The sequence below is a fragment of the Tachyglossus aculeatus genome, chromosome X2 (genome assembly GCF_015852505.1).
Source record: "Tachyglossus aculeatus isolate mTacAcu1 chromosome X2, mTacAcu1.pri, whole genome shotgun sequence".
NCBI lineage: Eukaryota > Metazoa > Chordata > Mammalia > Monotremata > Tachyglossidae > Tachyglossus > Tachyglossus aculeatus.
The window spans coordinates 25,173,342-25,195,890 of NC_052100.1; positions in this window are offsets into that span (position 1 = coordinate 25,173,342).

Consider the following 22,549-nt stretch of genomic DNA (forward strand, 5'->3'; position numbering starts at 1 on the left):
ATGCCAATTGTCAGCTGAATGACTTTGGGTAAGTCACTTCACTTCTCTGTGCCTCAGTTACCTCATCTGTAAAATCGGGATTAAGACTGTGAGCCCCCCGTGGGACAGCCTGATCTCCTTGTAACCTCCCCAGCTCTTAGAGCAATGCTTTGCACATAGTATGTGCTTAATAAATGCCATCATTATTATATGCTCAATAAATACTGATGCATTAAGGGATAAATGATGAATGATTGCACGCACTCCTGGCAGATTTAAACACAGAAAACCAAATTATCAGTTGAAACCCAATTTTCCCCAGATTGCTGGGTCTAAATGCTATGGCATTTCCTGATCAGACTATCCACAAGTCTGAGATTCCCAGGACAAGGCAGTGAATTAAGAATGCTGTTGTTGCTGAGTTGAGGTCTACCTCAAAATGTTTCTCTGCTCTGTTAATTTTTCAAAACACCCCCAGATGCCATTTTTCAGGGTATAATCTCATTCTGTGTTAATGAGATTCCTTTTTCAGTTGGCTTTTAAAGAAAGTCCAGTCATTTGGCACTAAGGTCCCAGGTTCTTTAACAGGCTTGCCAACCTGTCGGCAGAACCATTAGGAGTTAGTTTTCCTGAGTGATTTTGAATGCACATTTTACAGTCTTTATGGCCGGGGTCTCTCTGGGCATATTAGGATTTATGCTGTGAATGCATATTAGCATGGCAAAATGTCTATATTTAAGAACCACAAGCTACCATGTACTCTGCTTTAGCCCACTGTCAATCCATGCGCCTGAATTCTGAAAAGAAATCCTGTGGAGAAGCTTGTCATTGTCCCTACACAATAGTTTCTTGTATCACAGCCTTCATTCAACATTCAACAGTATTTAACCCACTTAACCCTGTATTTAACCCACCCATAACCCACTTAACCTACTTTTCTTTGGAAGCTCCCCCTAGGAAATTCATGCATTTCAAAAAGTAAAAATTAAAAAAAAATACAAATCAGAAGCTCCTTATCATCGTGTAACTATTTGACAGATGTATGAACCATTTAGCAGTGAGATTATTATAAACTCTCATATTTCATTCTTTTTATAAACTGAAATTCAGTCATATGAAAACATGAACTTGTAAATGCAGAGAAGTCTCAAAACAAGATCTTCCCCTTTCAGTGTATGAAACTATTATTATGGGGTAAATTTTTCCAATGAGTTAATGAACTGTTGACCTATGCAATTACAGTTTTAGGTCTACTTGAAGCATTGTGGCCTAGGGAAAGAGTACAGGCCTGGGAGTCAAAGGATCTGAGTTCTAATCCTAGTTCATTACTCGTCTACTGTGTGACCTTGGGCAAGTCACTTAACTTCTCTGTGCGTCAGTTACCCGATCTGGAAAATGAGGATTAAGACTGTGAGCCTCATGTATGTTCAACCTAATTATTTTGTATTTACCCCACGCTTGGTACAATGCCTGGCATATAGAAAGTGCTTAACAAATGCCACTGAAAATACAAAAAAAAAAAAAACCTGTTTATTCCAAATTTGGAATAATGGGAGTTTTTGACATTCTAAATTTGCTAAATACCTCTTTTTTAGAGTTAATGTCACATTGTCACGCCCAGTAAAGTGCAGCCTATGTGTGTGTATGTGTGTGTGTATATATGTATATATATACACGTGTGTGTGTGTGTGTGTGTGTGTGTGTGTGTATACATGCATAGAAAGAGTGATGTTATATCACATGTATGGTTAGGACTTCACTACTAATTGCATCATCTTCAAAAGTGAACTATATATACCTGTGCATATGTGTGTGTATATATATATGTATATATGAAATATGATATACATGCACATGTGTAAATATAGTTATAGTCCAATTTTGAAGATAATGCAATTATCAGTGAAATACTACCTATGTGATATATAGAGAGGGACATGGACATACCACATGTATAAAGTTGCATGTACTCTGATTTTGATGCAAATATACAGAGACCAAACCTAATCTTCAATTCCAAGCTAGCATCAGGGCTTCTGTGTAGTGATATTTTTGGAGGTTTGCACCAGACTCCATTTTATTGACAAATCACTCATTGGTCCCCTCTTACCTCACCATCTTTATGGAGGCCATTCCTGAGAGTGCAGGCCAGCTGACAGGATAATCAATCAATCAATCAATCGTATTTATTGAGTGCTTACTGTGTGCAGAGCACTGTACTAAGTGCTTGGGAAGTACAATCAGTGGTATTTACTGAGTACTTATGATATGCAGACCACTGTCCTAAGCACTTGGGAGAAGTACAATATAACAGAGCTGGTAGACACAATCCCTTCCCACAGGGAGTTTCCACTCTATAGGCATTAAAATTGATTAGGGATGAGGGAAACAGGAGAGTAGAAGAATATTGACATAATTAGTGTGGGCTTGGGGTAAGTGTTTAAGTGGTACACAACAAAATTCGTAGTTGATGCGGAGGGGAGAGTGGATAGGAGATATAAAAGGGATAGTTTGGGAAAGAATTCTTGGAGAAGAGGTGACTTTAGGAAGGTTTGTAAAGCTGGGAGAGTGGTGGACTGTAGGATATGAAGGGGAATGAGTTCCAAGGGCAAGGGAAAACATGAGTGAAGGGTCTGTGGCACGACAGACAAAATCGAGACACAGAGTTGGTGTTATAGGAGGAGTGTGTACCAGTTGGTTGTAGTAGATCGGTGAGGTTAGGTAAGGAGAAGAGAGCTGATTTAAAGCCAATGGTAAGAAGTTTCTGTTTTATGTAAGGTGGAGGGCAACCATCGGAGCTTTTTAGGTGTGGGGAATTATGGTTTGAGTGGTTTTGCAGAAAAATGAACCAGCAGCAGAGCAAAGAAGGGACTGGAGTGGAGAGAGGCAGCAGACAGAGAGGTCAGTAAGGAGGCTGTGCAGTAATCAAGGCAGGATAGGATAAGGGCTTGGATTAATGCGGTAGCAATTTGGATGGAGAGAAAAGAGCAGATTCTAGAGATGTTGTGAAGGTAGAACCACAGGATTTCATGACAGATTGAATGGGTGTGTTGAGAGAGATGAGTGAAGAATAATGCCAGGGTTATGGGCTTGTGAAGTAGAGAGGATGGTGGTGCTGTCTAAAGTGATAGAAAAGTCAAGGGGAGGGCAGGATTTGGGTGGGAAGATGAGTTCTGTTTCAGACATTAGTTTTGCGGTGTTGACTCAACATCCAAGCAGCGTGGCTCAGTGGAAAGAGCCCGGGCTTTGGAGTCAGAGGTCATGGGTTCAAATCCCGGCTCCGCCACTTGTCAGCTGTGTGACTTTGGGCAAGTCATTTAACTTCTCTGGGGCCTCAGTTACCTCATCTGTAAGATGGGGAAGAAGACCGTGAGCCCCTCGTGGGACAACCTGATCACCTTGTAACCTCCCCAGTGCTTAGAACAGTGCTTTGCACATAGTAAGCACTTAATAAATGCCAATATCATTATTATTATCCAAGTAGAGGTGTCCCAAAAGCAGGAATAAATGAGAGACTGCAGAGAAGGAGAGGGGGAAGAGCTGGAGGGTTCGATTTGGGCATCATCTGCATAGAGATGGTAGTTGAAGCCATGGGAGGGAATAAGTTCTCCAAATGAGTAGGTGTAGAGGGAGAATAGAAGGGGGCCCAGAGCTGAACCCTGAAGCATACCCACCATTAGAGGGTAGGAGACAGAAGAGGAGTCTGCAGAAAAGATTGAGAAGGAGGGGGTCAGAGTCATAGGGGGAAAACTAGAAGAGCAGTATCGATGAAGCCAAAGTTGGATAATCTTTCCAGGTTGAGGGGGTGGTCCACAGTGCCGAAGGCAGCCAAGAGGCCCCCGTGGGACAACCTGATCACTGTGTAACCTCCCAAAGCTTAGAACAGTGCTTTGCACATAGTAAGCGCTTAATAAATGTCATCATTATTATTAAGAGGTTGAAGAGGATTAGGATGGAGAAGTGGCCATTGGATTTGGCAAGAAGGATGTCACTGGTGGCCTTTAAGAGGGCCATTCCATCGAGTGGATGGGGTGGAAACCTGGTTGCAGGAAGTCGAGGAGAGAGTTGGAGGAGAGGAAGAAGTGGAAGCGGATGTAGAAAACTCCCTTAAGGTGTTATGAGTCCAATGGTATTGATGAAGAAGAGATGATTACCCGTTAGATTGATTGACATGATTACACAACGTGTAAGTGACAAGCCTTGGATCTGAAGAACCTGCAGACTTTGCCAACAACTGGTTTGGAGCTGTATATGCTCCCCACTAGACTGTAAGCTCATTGTGGGCAGGGAACATGGCTACCAACTCTGATGTGCTTTGTTCTTCAAATGCTTAGTGTAATGCTCCGAACACAGTAAAGCTCTCAATAAATACCATTGACTGATTAATCGATTGATTGATTTCTACTCATCAATCAATCAATGGTAGATATTGACTGTTACTGTGTGCTTAGCACTGTACTATGTGCGTGGAAGAGTTCAGTAGAAGCACAGGAAGTCGGTCGGTATTAGAGGAACTAAGTGTGCTAGCTGGATTGTAGAGGCAAAAGAGCTGATTGATTTAAAACAGAGCAGAGTGTCAGTTAAATAAATAGAAGAAATGGAAAAATAATTAAAATAGAGATATAAAGAGAAAAACTACCCAGGCCAGGTCTTCATTTCAACCAATGCAAAAAAAAGACTTCCACCAACCAACCCGGAAATCCATTCCAGATCTCATTCACAACCCTGGATACGGAAAGGACATTGAGTGAGTTCTATGTGGACATATTGTGAGATAAATGTATTTGATAAAGCTTCTGGCTTTTTATCTTCATACTTAGTTTTTGGTATTAACTCAAGATTTTCAGATATATGAGGCACAGCGGCAATAACTCAAAATTTTTCATTATCTGGTCTTTAATTTGTCATCATTTGTCATAACTGCTGGGATGTAATAAATGAATGACTTGTTTCTTTCCCTCTCATTTTAGCTTTTATTCCTTTTCTGTTCGGTTTTCAGCTCCATTATCATCCTGGTCAAGTAGAAAGTCCAATACTCCATCTTACCGAAGGGTGACCTGTTCTCTTCAGAAGTTGTGCTACATTACCTACGGAGATTAAGTAGATCTCTGAACTAAATTTTGCATTCCTTTGTTGCCCTTTTGCATCTCATTTAGAATAATGATCATTAAGAGGCTGGGCAAAAGCAGACTCCTTAAACTACTTACTTTCCCTCCAATTGCTCTGTCTAAATTTTAAACTAATTTTTAAAAACCCTCAAAAATGCCATAAATACTTACTCCAAATTTTCAGGCTCAGAATTCTGCTAATGAGCTTGTTCTCCAACAAAAGGTACAGTGTTGCCTAGTGGGAAGAGCACAGGCCTGGGAATCCGAGGGCTTGAGTTCTAATTCTGGCTCTGTCACTTATCTGCTGTGCGACCTTGGGTAAGTCACTTCCCTTCTCTGTTCCTCAGGTCTCTCATCTGTAAAATGAGCGTTCAATACTTTGTTCTGCCTCCTACATAGACAGTGAGTTCCATGTGGGACAGGGACTGTGTCCAGCCTGATTAATTTTTATCCCTCCAAGGGCTTGGAACAATGCTTGACACACAGTAAGTGCTTAACAAATAGAATAATAATAAGAAGAAGAAGGTTTCTTTGTCCCAAGGTGAACAATTCACAGTCCCCGGGGGAAATTGTTAATCTTGTAAGATCATGGATATATTGTGTTCTTTGAAGCCACATGATCTAGTGGAAAGAACACATGCCTGGGAGTCAGAGGACCTGAGTTCTAATGCCACCTCTTGTGTGAACTTGAGCAAGTCAGTTAACTTATCTGGCCTCAGTTTCCTCATCTATAAAATGCAGATAAGATACCTCTTCTCCCTCCTTCTTAGACTGTGAGATAAGGTCTGTGCTGGTTATTTTGTATCTATACTAGGGTGTGGAACATAGTAAGCGCTCAACAAATACCACAGTTATTATTTTAGACTGACACAGCTGACAAAGCCTGTCAATGGACAGACCCTTCTAGACAAAAATGTGCCATGATTCTCCATAATATTAAATCCACAGTTCTCATGTCAACTTTCTTCCATTCTAGCTCCACTCTTCTTTTTTTTCTTTTTTTTTAAATAGCCGCCCTAACTCCCTAACCCCAAGGCACTATAGGTAATAACTATAGGTTATGAAAGGACATGTTATAACCCCACCGGGGGAAGCGGCCCGAAATCAGCCGCTCGAGGCCTTGACCATTGGTTGTGCGGTAAACTCTCCCAGAAGGGAATGGGATTCAAGATGTCTGATTTTGAGCAAGTCAGAGGACATGTGCTGTAATCCCAGCTTTGTCACTAGCCAACTGAGCGACCTGCGGCAAGTCACAACTTCTCCATGCCTCAGTTTCCTCTTCTTCAAATACTGAAGAGTCATTTCCGACCCACAGGGACTCCATGGACACACCCTCATCAGAACGTCCCTTCTTCTGTCATAAAGTCGTTCTGGTATGTGTATCCACAGAGTTTTCTGGGTAAAGATGCAGAAGTGGTTTACCGTTGCCTTCTCCCATGCGGTGAAAACTTGAGTCTCAGCCACTATATTTGATCAACGTTTTGATCACTTGATCATCCGCCTTTGATTCTTTCCCAGACCACTGCTGCCCAGCACAGATGAATCGACTTCGTCTGACACTTCAGCTTAGGCCTTTCCATTCTGGGCAGCCCTATATGGCATAGCTCTAAGCTTCATTAGCGTACACAGACTCTCCTGCCACGATAAGGAGTCATTTTACTCATCTGTAAAATAGAAATGAAATTCCTGTCACCTTCCCTTTAGACTGTGAGCCTCTTGTGGAACAGGGTCAGTGTTTGACCTGATTATCTTGTATCTATCCCAGTGGCTAGCACGCAGTAAGCCCTTAACAAATTCCGCAGTTATTATTAGCATTATCATCTGAACACATATGGAGTGCTGAGCACTGTACTAAGCACTTGAGAGAGTACAACTCCTGCCCTTCAAGGAGCTTACAATTTAATGGGGAAACCAAACAGACAAACATTATTTATAAATAACGGGAGCAGGAGCAAGATCAAGAATATAACAGAAAGAAATACAAATATGTCGGTATGAAATAGCTGAATAAGTAAATGAAAATACATATGTAATAACAGATTTCCCCTTTAGATTGTTAGCTCCTTGAAGGCCAGGAAGTGTCTTACTTCAGTTGTACTCATGTGCTTAGTACGGTGCTCAGCACTCCAAATGTGTTTAATGAATACCAATGATTGATTGACTGAGCCACAAATGCTCAGAATGGAATTTAATGCCAGTCTTACTTTGAGGGGACTAGAACCAATAATCCAGTTGAGAATCAGTGCCATTATCAGCCTGCTTTTGCTCCAGTTGGAAATGTTTAAGGACTACATTTCTCATTCAGTCAGAAGCAAAGTCCAGTTTTCTTCAGGTAAATGCATAAGTATACATGTATCCATAAACTTCAGCTTACTGGCTACATATACTCAATTGCAGTCTAGAGGAATGACAATATTCATTTATTTTCCTTTTCTGCTTGAAACTATATTGCTTAGAGATTGGCTCAAAGCCAGAGCCTCATGTAAATACAAGCCAGTCTGATAAATACAGCATTATGAAAAAAGTAGTTAAAGTATTCTACACATAAAGTTACCTTTCTTAAACATGTATTTCTCAGTTATTTTGAATTGTGGCCAAGAGCCCTTGTTTGAATTAGAAGTCTGCCAAATTTGGAATTGAAAAACCCAACCTCAAAAAACTTTTTTATTTTTGATAGCCTATAAAATCCTTTGGTCCCTTTCTTGAAAATTTTAAAATCACTCTTCCTCTTCCCCCTCCTCCTGCCTGCATCAAATTCCAATGTTCTGCCCAAAATGATTATTCTCTGCAAAAGTCACAACCCTCTAAAAGAAGAGGTTTAAAATAACTCTTGCGGTAGAACAGGAACATGACATGGTTGGGTGAATAATGATGATAGCTAGACAGACAGATGAAAAATGCACAACATATCAACATCCTGAGTCTGTAGGATTGTGAAGTAAAATGGATTTTAGGGGGAAAAAATGTTTAGACAAGCATTAGACATTTTAAGCCTCCACACAAACAACATTCCTCTAAGCAACACTGTCATTGGAAGCTGGAATATGCCAAATATAAATTTTGAATGTGAACTGTAGCATTCCAGCATCCCTCAGGGGGAGCCAGGACACTTCAGGATGTAGACAATTCGGGATCCTCCAGGGCACCAATAGGCCAACTGTGCTACACATGTTTGGAGTTCAGGTCAATGAGAATTACAGTCCTGAACTTACACAGCCATCAGCCTTGGACTCATTTCAGGACCAGAGAACTCTCTGGATGGAGACCTTTAAGGGACCCAGGTGGTCCCTTTCCACCATTGGCCTCAAGCATATGTATCCAGGTTGGGTCAGCACAAAGCAATTCTCTTTTCCTGCATCCCATTTAAGATTAGGGAGAGATGGAAGGAAAGACTAAGTAACCACTCAAATGTTCTACTTTGCTTAGGCCTTGTCTCCACTGATAAAACTAGAGTCTCACAACCATACCAGCCTGGGATGCTCCAGAGTTCCCTGAGCATCTCATTACTCCTCCCACTGAAAGCAACTCTCACCAAGCTTTAGAGCCCTTCGAAGGACATTCATTCATTCAATCATATTTATTGAGTGCTTACTGTATGCAGAGCACTGTACTAAGCACTTGGGAAGTACAAGTTGGCAACATATAGAGACGGTCCCTACCCAACAGTGGGCTCACAGCCTAGAAGGGGAAGACAGAGAACAAAACACAACACATTAACAAAATAAAATAAGTAGAATAAATATGTACAAATAAAATAGAGTAATAAATACATACAAACATACATATATACAGGTGCTGTGGGGAGGGGAAGGAGGTAAGGCAGGGGGGTGGGGAGGGGGAGGAGAGGGAGAGGAAGGAGGGGGCTCAGTCTGGGAAGGCCTCCTGGAGGAGGTGAGCTCTCAGTAGGCCCTTGAAGAGAGGAAGAGAGCTAGCTTGGCAGATGTGGGGAGGGAGGGCACTCCAGGCCGGGGGTCGACAGCAGGAGAGGCAAGAACGAGGCACGGTGAGGAGATTAGCGGCAGAGGAGAAGAGGGTACGGGCTGGGCTGTAGAAGGAGAGAAGGGAGGTGAGGTAGGAGGAGGCAAGGTGATGGAGAGCCTTGAAGCCAAGGGTGAGGAGTTTCTGCCTGATGCGTAGGTTGATTGGTAGCCACTGGAGATTTTTGAGGAGGGGTATAACATGCCCAGAGCATTTCTGGACAAAGACAATCCGGGCAGTGGCGTAAAGTATGGGTTGAAGTGGGGAGAGACAAGAGGATGGGAGATCAGAGAGGAGGCTGATACAGTAGTCCGGACGGGATAGGATGAGAGCTTGAATGATCAGGGTAGCGGTTTGGATGAAGAGGAAAGGGCGGATTTTGGCAATGTTGCGGAGCTGAGACCGGCAGGTTTTGGTGACGGCTTGGATGTGAGGGGTGAACAAGAGAGTGGAGTCGAGGATGACACCAAGGTTGCGGGCTTGTGAGATGGGAAGGACGGTAGTGCCATCAACAGTGATGGGAAAGTCAGGGACAGGGCAGGGTTTAGGAGGGAAGACAAGGAGTTCAGTCTTGGACCTGTTGAGTTTTAGGTGGCAGGCAGACATCCAGATGGAGATGTCCTGAAGGCAGGAGGAGATGCGAGCCTGGAGGGAGGGAGAGAGAGCAGGGGCAGAGATGTAGATTTGGGTGTCATCAGCGTAGAGATGACAGTTGAAGCCATGGGAGCGAATGAGGTCACCAAGGGAGTGAGTGTAGATCGAGAACAGAAGGGGACCAAGAACTGAACCTTGAGGAACCCCTACGGTAAGGGGATGGGAGGGGGGAGGAGGAGCCTGCAAAAGAGATTGAGAATGAACGACTGGAGAGATAAGAGGAGAACCAGGAGAGGACGGAGTCTGTGAAGCCAAGTTTGGATAGCGTGTTGAGGAGAAGGGGGTGGTCCACAGTGTCGAAGGCAGCTGAGAGGTCGAGGAGGATTAGGATAGAGTATGAGCCGTTGGATTTGGCAAGCAGGAGGTCATTGGTGACCTCAAACTAGTGATGTACAGTTGAAACCAATCAATCATTCAATCAATATAATTTATTGAGCCCTGTACTAAGTGCTTGGGAGAGTACAGTAAAGTTAGTAGACATGATTCCAGCACTTAAAATATGAAGCTTAAAATGTGGTGGGGGTATGACTGTCACTCCAAATAGCCCCCACATCCAGAAAGGGGAAGAGGAACTCAGGAGATGGATGTTTTCATTTTATTTTAAACTGTTTATTTTAAACAGCTCCTCATGCCTCACATGGTATTAACTTGGAACTGAATCAGTCAGAAGGAAGGATTGTGGAGAGTGCAGTTGAGTAAGGTAGCTGGGGAGGATGGAGACCTTTAGCCGTTTTGAGGCGAAACTTTGGAACATGATCCTAGGAGGGCAGGACATAGGGAAGACTCAAAGTTGCAACCCTTAAAGGACAAAGAGTGCAGGGTGGCATTTGAGATGTGATCCTGAGTTGGGGTGAAGATACCAGAGGTTTTAGGGTTCCAAGGGTTAGTACTCTAGAGGATCAAGGCTTCTGCCCCTGAGTGGGGGAAACAGCACAAACCTGCTCTGGCAACCAAAGAACTCAGAGAGGATGAGACTGGAATCTGAAATGCCAAGAGGAGAGGGGAAAGTGTGGCTTAGTGGATAGAGCATGGACCTGGGACTCAGAAGGACCTGGGTTCTAATCCCAGCTCTGCCACATGTCTGCTGTGTGACCTTGATCAAGTCACCTAATTTCTCTGGGCCTCAGTTACCTCATCTGTAAAATGGGGATTAAGAGTGTGAGCCTAATGTGGGACAGAGACTGTGTCCAACCTGCTTAACTTTTATCTACCCCAGCACTTAGAACAGTGTTGGTGCATAAATAGGCACTTAAGTATTATTATTATCATCATCATCAGTGGAAGATAAGCCTAGGACACCTACAGGAAAGTACAGAGGATCTGGGGGAGAAAAGTATTAGAGATAAGGAAAGGCAGTTTGAATTGGAATTCTGCCCCTTTTTTTTTTTACCTGATTAGGGTGCTAAGAATATTGCAAAAAAACTACTAAATGCTACTGAGATCTCTGTTCTTGGTGTCAGCCTGTGGTGTGGGCTGGAGGAGAAGCTCCTGGTGCCAGGAAGACCTGTGAACCTGAAAAGTTGTGAGAGGGGGACATGCTTGGGTTAAGACATTGGGTGGCTGTAGCAGGGGTGCAGGGATTTGATATTTGCTAGACAAAGATCCCCAGTCCTGTCAGTCCCAGGAAGAGAAGAACTGAAGGACTTTAGGGCACAGTGGAGGTCAACTGGGATAGAGTACTCTTAGAGTAGCTTTCTGCTGGGATTTAGGACTGAAAACCCTGGGAAATGCCCCATGAGGAGACAGACACTATATTAAATTACATGTAGGAAGAAGCAACAGAATTAAAGATACATTCAAAAGTCCTGTCTGTGGAAGGGGCTGGGTTGAGTATCAAAGTATTTAGGGAGAAGGCACTTAAGTGCAAAAGTGATACAGTAGGGAGAGAAATAGGAGAAGAGAAATTAGAGAGAGAAGGCTTCCTGGAGGAGAAGTGATTTTAGTAGGGTTTCGGAGTAGGGGAGAATAGTGGTCTTTCAGGTGTGAAGGGGGATAGAGGTCCAGGTTTGAGGGAGATCATGAACAAGAGGTCAGAGACCAGATCAGTGAGAGCAAGGGACAATCAGTTGGATGGTGTTAGAGGAGTGAAATGTGTGGGCTGGGTCATAATGGAAAAGGAATAAGGATAAATAATGGGAAGCAAGCCAGCTGAGTGCCTTACAATGGTGAGGACTTCCTACTGGGCATGGATCCTGTCTGCTAATTCCGTTGTACTCCCCCAAACACTTCAGTGCTCTGCATATAGTAAGTGCTCAAAAATACCAGTGATTGATTGATTGATTGCAGAAAAGTATGGCAACCAATGGAGGTCTTTGAGGACTGGGAGAATGTGCACAGATCAATGTCTTGGAAGACTATTCAGGCAGAATCAAAAACCAAATCAAAACTTTTTTTTCTAATTGTCATCAATTTCTGGCAGAGTAATATGCAGAAAAAGACATTGGGCAACGGAGAGGAAGGGAATAGAAAAAGGTCAAGTTACAGTGTGGATGAACTTTGTTCTCCATGCTATATTTCTGGTAGAAAATAAATGGTGCATTTCATACTTACTTTCCCTTTATAATTCCTAATAGGCCTGAAATCCTATTGTTTTTTTCCTCTCAAGTAACCAAGTAAAGGGGAAAGGAATTTACTTGACATGTACTTAATTTACAATGTGCTTTAATGTGACTTTAGCCAAAGACAACATTTGCTTAGCTAATACAGCTAATTTGATTTTCAAGCCATATCACTAATCTGAACTATTAAAGAACCACATTAAGTAGTCTTAAGCCAGTGTTCTTAAACTCATCAATAGAGATACTAAAATTACAAAAAAAAGTCAAAACAGGAAACTAATTGAGATCACAGATTGTCCTGTGAATTTCTCTCAAACTCAAAACAATGATGTTTTCCCACATTCTTGGACTTCCTAGGCTACCAAGACAAACACCTAGTTTCAGTTTTCTTTCCTCACTCTCTGTCTAAAACGGTGTTCATTTCATTTCTTTCCTTGTCTTCCCTTAGGTTTGATCCATACTTGCCTCCCACGTCCTGTGCAAAATATCACTTATTCATGTATCAGTGTGCACGTGCCATTCTATTGCAATCTGCACCAATGTGCTTCCTCTTGATCCCGCACTAAGAATTGAATGGTATATCATTTCTTTCTACCCATCTTCCCAGTAGATTGTAAACTTAAGGGCAGAGTCTATGTCTTTTACTTGTATTGTTCTCTCCTGTGTGCCTAGTTCAATGCTCTGCACACTGTGGGGTTTAGCTCAATAAATAATATAGGAGGAAGGGAGCGAGAGAGGATGGAAGGAGGGAAGGAAGAAAATATCTTACTACTGAATGTAAAATATCAGATTTTAAATTTTGACCGTTGACATAGAATTGATGCTTTCCAAGCTGTATTCATAAATGCATACTTTTACATATTCATAATGTTACAGAACTTAGTAGCATAGGTTCAGCCCACAACTGGTCCCCTCAGACACCAGATCAACAGGAGCCCACCAAGCAGAAGAGAAGCTTCCCCACCCAATACCATCAGGACCACCATTCGGCCCCTGCTCAAGCCTGGAAAAAACTCAAACACTGGCAGCAGCATGAAACCTTCTCAACCCATAGAACATTGGGAAAACCATGACTTGGTGGCAGCTATGACTTCTGTGACTGTTGGACTGACCCATGAAAAGTCTAAAACCCTGCCCCTCTAGCCACAGACCCCTACTGCTTTGTCATAGTTTCCATCATCCTTGTCTCATATTTTTCATTTTCATCTTTCTTTACCTCCCTGTTGCCAACTCTCACCATTTACTCTTAGAATATGACCCTCTTGGGGGCCGGTATAGTGTCTATATCTCATCTCTATATTTTTTACCCAATTCTTAATTCAGTGATTTGCATGCAGTAGGAGGGACTCAGTCAATACTATTACTAATAATAATCATAGTATGTATTAAGCCCTTAGTATGTGTCACATACTGCAGCAGACACAAAACAAGCTAACATGTCCAATAGCTTGAACATGGTCCCTGTTCTTGTTGTTGTCCCACAGAGGGGTCACAGCCTAAGAGAAATGGAGAACTGGTATTTAATTTCCATAAGGGACAGAGAAGTTAAATGACTTGTCCAAGGTCACACAGCAGACACGTGGCAGAGCCAGGATTAGAACACAGGTTTTCTGAGTCCCGAGTCTCTTGCTTGTTCTAGTCTGACATAAATCCTCTCTACTGCTATTAAGTGCAAGTAATATACATTTGAAAATAAAAAGAAGAAATGTGACTATTGGAACTGCAAAAACACAAGCCACATCTGACTCATTAGTCTCTTAGCTGTTAAAACAGTCAACCTATCTTTTATTATTATTCATTAAGGGTCGATACTACTCACCCAAGTTATACAAGGAAGAGTCTCTTTTCAGGACATTTAGGTATAAAAAAATACCAGTTGAGAAGACTGCTTTGCTTTTCATTCTGACCCATCCTTCTATCATCACTGCCTTTACCAGAAGCCTCTAGTGGTGGATTAACACTGACAGCCTTCATAGAAGAAGTGGAATTTGAATAGGGAGATGATGGAGAGTGTTCTCTTGGCAGAATTGCAGATTTCTATGGTTACTCAGCAACTTCAGAAGCTTCCTGAGCAGATGGAGTTCTATAGACATCTTTTCATCTGGTTTCAAGCCTTAACACAGTGAAGAGGCAAGATCATTCAGTGTGATGAGTAATCTCTGATTCATATATTCCAGACAGCTGATAATGTAAAATATTTCACCATTTTTTGATATGACTGCTGATGAGATGACAGTGATATGACTGAGGGAAATGAGTTGGCACTGTTCTGCCTTTTTGAGTGAATGCTAGAGTATTACGTGCTTAGAACAGTGTTCTGCATGTAGTAAGCACTCGATAAATACCACTGATTGATTGATTGCCTTTCACATTATTTGCATTCAGAAACTTGGCAGTGGCAAGTTCAAAGCAATTTAGCTGACTCTTCTCCACCCCATTAGATAATAAGCACATGGACGTTAATACAGGAATTTGTGCAGACAGAGAATTTAATTTCAAACAGACTTAAACTCATAGATGAGAGATTGTGACCTTGTTCCCAATCATGAACAATGGGTGAGACTTAGTCCAGCCTTTGGGACTGAGAAAAGTGAGTGTGGCAATTATTAAGTACTTCACCATGTGCCAAGTTTTGTCCTAATCGCTGAGGTAGGTACAAGATAATCAGGTCAAACAGCCCCTGTCCTTCTCAGGGCTCACCATCTAACAGGGAGGGAGAACGGGCATTTACCCTCCATTTTACCCATGAGGAAACTAACTGAGAGGACAAGTGAGTTGCCCCAAGGTGACATTTCATGCAAGTCGCAGAGCCTGGATTAGGCTCCTAGCCAGGATTAGAATACAGGTTCCTGAACTCCCACATCCATGCTCTTTCCATAAGGCAATGCTGCTTCTTGTTCCCAAAGCCTGGGGGAAGGAATTGACTCTAGTGCTAGTGGTTTGCACAGTGCCATTCGCAGTCCCGTTCTCACTGAAGCAGTAGGTGTAACAGACAACTCAGAGGGCATGAGTGCAAAGCGCACTAAGAATTATATGTACAAAATCCATTTAGCATCAGAATGACTGCAGAGTTTTGCTGCAGTGCCATAGACCTGCAGGCGGTTGCCAGGGTAACCCCCTTGTTAGCTGCAAGGCTCTTCACGGCTCACATTTAGCCAGCTATTTTCAGGATCTCTTCTGAGCCTGTCCACCACACCAGATGACCTATGTGGACACAGACCTGCCCTACTGATGTCACAGCCCCTGCAGGCATTCCCCTGCTTCTGGAAGTTTCAACCCCCTACTAGAGAGAGGCAGGAGTGGAATCTGGAGAGACCCATACTGAGTTACTAGGGGAAAACACTAGGTATATTAGCAGGCATGAGAAGGGTTGACAACGATTCATGGGTGAGCTATTCATGGTGAGATTTAGAAGGGAAAAGTAGGTGTTGAATGGCTCAGCCCTAACCACACGAATGGGTGTAAAGGATGGGACACCATCAGAAATCAAATTCAGGGTTATTTAAATCCATTATTCCCATTTCTTATATGGTGGGTGGGATGAAGGGAATCCACGGGCTTCCTTTCTGCTGTTAGGCTTTAGGGCTCTCTCCTCACCTCAATCAATCAATGTTATTTATTGAGCGCTTACTGTATGCAAAATACTGTACTAAGCACTTGAGAGAGCACAATGCACAAGAGTAGATAGAGAAGATCCCTGCTCACAAGGGTCTTACAGACTAGAGGAACCTCAGCATGTCTACACTCATTGCCTAAGTGAAAAGAGCCCTGGCCTGGGATTCAGGAGACCCAGGTTCTAATCTCAGCTCTGTCATATGTCTGCTGTGTGACATTGGGCAATCTACTAACTTCTCTGTACCTCAGTTTCCTCCCCTGACAAAATAGGAATTAAGTACTGGTTCTCTCTCCTTCTTAGACTGTGAGCTAACTGTGGGACAGGGACTGTGCCTCATCCGATTGTACTGCTTCTATCCCAGTGTTTTGCCCACCGCAGGCATTTAATGCATATTATCATTATTACCTCCCATTGGCCCTCATACTTATCAGCAACTCCGAGTCCTAACACCTGCTTCTTCAGATATTCCCTTAAACTGACAATCCCATGTGTGACAAGAAGTATATCCACCCCAGCACACAGTAAGTACTTTAAAAAATACTGCAGTCATTATTATCATTATTATTAATGTTTTCTATTCTTCCCTAGCCACCAATAGCACCCTTCAACCTAGCCCTGATTTGCTCTTCAGGCATTTTTTTAACCATAAGAGTGACCAAACGTGAACTACAGAAGCCCCATCCCAATGTCATATAATTGACATTTAGCAAAACATCATTCTAGGAGGATTTTCCCCCTGAAGTGTTGTAATTTCTAGCATCTTGTCACCATTGAGGCTCAAATATAAGCAAACTCCCTTCAAGAAATGATGCTATATATCCGCTTGCAGATGGTACTTAGTTCATCCATTCACCTAGGGCAGGCAATGATTTATGTCAGGTGATTAGTAAAGAATGACAGATTTCATTTATTTTATTCTCATTTCCTGGGGAATGTGCAGGCTGGTGAAAAAACATGGTGGGCTGGTAAATTTTTAGAACTTATTTGCAAGTTGGCTAAAGTGAGTACTGTCTTATTTTACCCAGTATCAGCAACTCGGTGCCAGTATTGTCCTCCTGTATGATCAAGGTTGCTCAGGGTAATGTAAGAGAGCGTGTGGAAACCATGATTAATGGTTTTTACTTATCTTCTATTAAAATGCCTAGCGGCCTTTGGGCATAGGTGCCTGAACATTTTAAATTTATTAATTTATTTTTATTAGAATCAGTGTATCCTGACACTGAATTGCTTTAGCGGTTCTGGAAAACTAATTTATGAAGTAAGGGTTTTTTTTGTTTCTTTTTTTTTTAGAACACTGAGTTTAGAAAGTTAAAATCAAGTCAACTTTCTTTAAAGAATCCACCTGAGAGTTTGATTTCTCCTGTGCATTATTTCTACGTAATTTTCTCCCACCACCTTCACTTAACCATTCATTTTCAGGGCTGTCCTGGGGATTGGTTTGCACTGGTGTGTGTGTGTGTGTGTGACAACAAAAGGGTAATAAGAAGCTGGATTAGAGAATAAGTAAAGTGGCATAATGCGGACTAAATAAAATGGAACGCAAAAGTAGGCATTTAGAAATCACACTGAGAAACTTTATCTCTCATTTTTAGCAAACTCTGAAATCACAGAAAAGAACGTAAGGCTCATTTTATCACAATAGATTTTTTTAATGTGCTAGACTTCACACTAAACTCAGACAGTCATTTATTAGGGATTGTTTCAGAATAATGCATTTAATCCTGCCACTCATACTCATAAATTCCTGTGTGTGGGCTGGACTCTGACAGGTTTATCGCCCTTTCACAATTAAGTGAGAACTTGGCTTCTGTTCTTGAATTATCACTGTGAGCATTAAGCATTGGGTATGTGAGAATCTCTGGCACTGACGAAGAAGAAGGGAAACCTCTTGGGCAAAGCTTCATCCTCTCCATTCTCATACCACCCACCATCCAGTCAGGGTTCTCAAGGAAGAGTCTCCTTGTTTTTATCTGTGCTTCTACTCTTTTACAATCAATCAATCAATCAGTGGTAGTTATTGAGTGCTTACTATTTGCAGAGCACTGTATTGTGTTGGAGAGAGTACAACACAACAGAATTATCAGACACATTCCTGGCCCATAATGAGCTTACAGTCTAGAGGGGGAAATAGACATTAATATAAATAAATAATTTTAAATATATAATTTAAAAATATATATGTAAGGGCTGTGGGGTTGAGGGTGGGCCAAATATCAAATGTCCAAAGGACACAGATCCACATGCATAGACGATGCAGAAGGGAGAGTGTGCTGGGGAAAAGAGGGTTTAATCAGGGAAGGCGTCTTGGAAGAGTGTGACCTTAATAGTGCTTTGAAGGTGGAGAGAGTAGTGGCCTGGCATATTCGGAAGGGGAGGGAGTTCCAGGCTAGGGGAGGAAGTAGGAAAAGTGTCATTGTCAAGATGGACAAAATCGGTGCACAGCGAGGAAATTGAAGAGTGGGAAGACATAGATTATTTTAAGTCAGAAATGATCAGTGCAGCAGAGTGAAGTATGGACTGGAGTTGGGAGGGACAGAGGCCGGGAAATCAGCGAAGAGGCAGATGCAATAGTTAAGGCAGGAGAGGCTAAGTCCTTGGATCAGCATGGTAGCAGTTTGGATGGAGAAGAAAGGGCAGGTTTTAGCAATGTTGTGGCCTATTGTGGGTTAACAATTTCTGTCTGTTTATCACCTCCTGAAGACCATAAGCTCCTTAAAGGCAGGGAGAGATCTCATTTTAACTTCTGAAGTAGGTCCCAGAGTGCCTGAAACAGGATTTGGCACACAGTAAGAGCTTAACAAAGGCTATTGCTGATATCCAGATCCACATCAAGCTGAAACTCCAGATAATCAGCTTCAGGCACTCAATCAACTCTGTCTACTACCTATCTTCACTCCTCTCCCACTACAACCCAGGTCGCACACTTCGTTCTTCCAACACCGACCTACTCACTGTACCTTGCTGTCCTCTCTCTTGCCAGCGACCTTTAGCTCACACCCTCCCTCCTGTCCAGAATTAATAATAATAATAAATAATGATGGTATTTGTTAAGCGCTTACTATGTGCAAACCACTGTTCTAAGCGCTGGGGAGGTTACAAGGTGATCAGGTTGTCCCACGAGGGGCTCACAGTTTTAATCCCCATTTTACAGATGAGATCACTGAGGCACAGAGAAGTTAAGTGACTTACCCAAAGTCACACAGTTGACAGTTGGCAGAGCCAGGATTTGAACCCATGACCTCTGACCCCAAAGCCCGTGCTTTTTCCACTGAGCCAAGCCATGCTCCTTTACATCCAGTGAACCACCAATCTCCCCATCTTCAAAGTCCTACTAAAATCACATCTTCTCCAGAAAGCCTTTTCTGATTAACCTCTCATCTCCCCTCCCTATTTCCCCTGCCTTCGGCATCATCTAAGCATTTGAGAATCGACACCCTCTCTCCACTCATGTTACACTCTGTTGCTTCCACTCTCTGTAATTTATTTAAAGGTTTGCTTCTCCTGCTAAGATTGTAGACTCCCTGAGGGGCAGGATCAGACCTATTTACTCTGTTGTACTCTCCCAAGTGCTTAGTACAATCAGTCAATTGTATTTATGGAGTCCTTACTGTGTGCAGAGCACTGGACCAAATGCTTAGCACTGTACACAATAAATGTTCAAGAAATACAAGTGACCGATTGATGGTTTCCAGTATCATCACTGTGGGGATGATCCTGCAAAAAGTCTGGGAAAGATTGATGAGTTCTATTCCTTCTATTCCTGCCTCTCCATAAGCCTAGATTCCACCCTGTGGGAGTCTTGTGGGGCTTGGCCCTGGATTCTGGAGGTAAAGGAACCACAACTCTAAGGTGTGCATTTGTGCAATATTGTATTCTCCCAAGCGCTTAGTACAGTGCTTTGCACACTGTAAGTGCTCGATAGATATGAATGAATGAAGGCAGTAGTGCACCTATGCAGTTTAAAGAGAACATTGCTTCTGGGAACAAGTGTTGTCAGTCCTGAAAACAGAGGCACTTCCCTTTCTCAAAGTCCTGCTTCCCTCCTTGAGCGTCCCAAGTTGGGTAGGGACTAGTGGGGAACCAGTGGGAAAAGTGCAGGCCTGGGAGTCGGAGGACCTCGGTTCGAATTCCGACTCTGCCAATTCCCTGCAGTGTGATCTTGGGCAAGTCATTTAACTTCTCTGGGCCTCAGTTTCCTCATCTGTAAAATGCGGACTCAATGCCTATTCTCTCTCCCCCTTAGATTGTGAGCCCCATGTGGGACAGGCCCTGGGTCTGACCTGTTGATTGTGTATCTACCCAAGTGTTTGACACATAATAAATGCCGAAGAAATGCCACAATTAATATTACCAGTGGCAGGGGAGTGGAGAAGATATGCACCTCTCCCGACACACAAACTAAGCACGGGTCATGATTCTGCACTAGGAATGCATGTTGGGGCTTCAACCAGATAAGGAGAAGAAAGCGAAAGCCAGTGAGTGCGGAAAGGAGCGTGTCATAACAGGATCCCCATCCATTTTCAGTAAGCCGAGCTCGGCTTGTTTGCAGAGGCAGAGGGATCACAAATGAACATTGGCCCTTCTTTCTCCGAGATCCTCGGCAGTTCAACCCCTGCAAGCACCCATGGGTCCCAGAGCCCCAGCTAAGCCACAGAATTGTGAGCTCAGGCCATGGAAGGGGATGGACTTAAGAGGATGGTGCCCTGACTAACTCTCTTCTCACCGAGGCGAGCCAGGTTCTGCCTTCTTTTCTCCAGCCTCAGCTGAAGGGGAGCCAGTTTCAGCTTGGAAACTTGCTACTCAACCTCGGCTTGTTCAAAGGAACCACATGGCAGGCGAAGAGGGAAAAGAAATGGGGGTAGGGATTGCAAATAGCACCGTAGACTCACTTGCTGCTCACCATGCCGTGTGTGTGTGGTGGTGGGGGGGGGGGGGGGTGTCTTCTTCAGGATGTGCCTGTCCCCAGAGAAGCAGCGTGGCCCAGTGGAAAGAGCACAGGCTTTGGAGTCAGGGGTCATGGGTTCAAATCCCGGCTCTGCCAATTGTCAGCTGTGTGACTTTGGGCAAGTTACTTAACTTCTCTGTGCCTCAGTTACCTCATCTGTAAAATGGGGATTAAGACTGTGGGCCCCCCTGGGACAACCTGATCTCTTTGTAACCTCTCCAGGGCTTAGAACAGTGCTTTGCACATAAGCGCTTAATAAATGCCATCATCATTATTAGTATTATAATTGCAGCAGTTTGCATGCAGAACTTATTCTATGCGACTTAACATTCCTGGGGGTAAAGTCTATAGACTTGACTATACAATTACTATGTAAATGGACAGTGCCTGGCCTCTTTTTTAAAAGAATACCACTCCAACATCATCTCAAAACAGCATGGCCTACTGGGAAGAGCCCAGGACTGGAAGTCAGGATGTCTGGGGTTCAATCCCAGCTCTAGCACTTCCCTGTTGTGTGACTTTGAATAAGTCACTCGCCTTTTTCTCTAGCTCAGTTTCCTCATCTGCTTAATGGCGATTCAATATCTGTTCTTCCTCCTCTTAGGCTGGCAGTCCCAGATAGGTCAGGGATTGTGTTTGATCAGATCGTAACACAGTGCTTGGCACATAGAAAACACTTACCAAATATGTTATTATCATCAATTTTATCTAGCACTCTTCAGAGCCAATTCTTCCTGGGCAGTCAGGCCTGGGACATTGGTATTAAAGTTCTTTGGCACAATTTTCTCCTCCTACCTCACCGCACAGCTTTTCTACTACAACCCAACCCACACACTTTGCTCTTCTAATGCTAATCTACTCACTGTACCTCCATCTCCTCTATCTCACCACAGACCCCCTCACCCACATCCTGCCTCTGGCCCAGAACACCCAGGGGACAATTACTCTCCCCACCTTGAAAGCCTTATTAAAGGCACAACTCTTCCAAGAGGCCTTCCCTGACTAAGTCTTCATTTCCTCTTCTCCCACTTGCTCTGCATCTCCCTTACTCTTGGATTTGTTCCCTTTATTCACCCCTCCCCAAACCCCACAGCATTTATGTATATAGCTTTTTGACATATGTATCTATATTAATGTCTGTCTCCCCCTCTAGACTGTAAGCTCACTGTGGGCAGGGAACATGTCCACCAACTCTGTTATATTGTACCCTCCCAAGTGCTTACTACAGTGGTCTGATTGATCGATTGATTACAGGATATTTTCAGTTTAAATATCCATTGGCACACAGGAAGCCTCCACCCTGGTAGCCCCAAATAGAGCTAGCATGAGATCCTTGTTCTGTGTCATTTTGGGCAAGTCACTTAACTTCTCTGTGCTTCAGTTACCTCATCTGTAAAATGGGGATTAAGACTGTGAGCACCATGTGGGACAACCTGATTACCTTGTATCTACTCCAGCGCTTAGAACAGTGCTTGGCACATAGTAAGCGATTAACAAATACCATAATTATTATTATTATGAGGGTTAACCTTGTCACCACTTTCACTGATTGCCTCAGAAAGGGGAGGCTGTCAAAGGCTAAAGTTCAACAGCCAGGGCTGGCTACCAGAAGTGAGCGGCTGAGGCAATCACTCCAGGGTGTAGTGTCAGAAGGAGTAGCACAAAGGAAGGTAACAATTTTAAACCATCCATCCCAACACTGAAGCAGCCC